This window comes from Eimeria mitis, genomic scaffold (assembly GCF_000499745.2).
Source record: "Eimeria mitis Houghton genomic scaffold, Emh_scaff196, whole genome shotgun sequence".
Classification (NCBI taxonomy): domain Eukaryota; phylum Apicomplexa; class Conoidasida; order Eucoccidiorida; family Eimeriidae; genus Eimeria; species Eimeria mitis.
The window spans coordinates 11,478-11,885 of NW_013570284.1; the positions used below are offsets into that span (position 1 = coordinate 11,478).

General features: G+C 57.8%; 1 protein-coding gene across 1 annotated transcript in view; it reads right to left on the reverse strand.

Annotated features, from left to right (window-relative positions):
• The window catches only part of EMH_0002820 (uncharacterized protein), a gene marked incomplete at both ends in the record, with an annotated part of 10,092 nt that overhangs the window by 8,822 nt on the left and 862 nt on the right, over positions 1 to 408 (reverse strand). The window lies entirely within an intron of this gene.

Below are 408 nucleotides of genomic sequence, written 5' to 3' on the forward strand. Positions count from 1 at the left end.
AGAGCAGCAGCACCAAAAGCAGAAGCAGCAGCAGAAGCGGCAACAGTAGCAGCAAATAGCAATCTGAGAGACTCGCCAGTGATGTCAGTATACGATGGAGCGGATTGAGCAGCAGCAACAGCAGCAGCAACAGCAGCAGCAGCAGCAGCAGCAGAACAATGGCAGCAGTAGTAGCAGCAGCAGCATCCGAGGAACCAGCAGCAGTAGTATGAGCAGCAGAAGCAGCGTCAGAAGCAGCAGCGTTAACAGCGCCAGCAGCAGCAGAAGCGGCAGCAGAAGCAGCAGCAGCAGAAGCAGCAGCAGCAGAAGCAGCAGCAGAAGCAGCAGCGGAAGCAGCAGCAGAAGCAGCAGCAGCAGCAGCAGCAGCAGCAGCAGCAGCAGAAGCAGCAGCAGCAGCAGCAGCAGCAG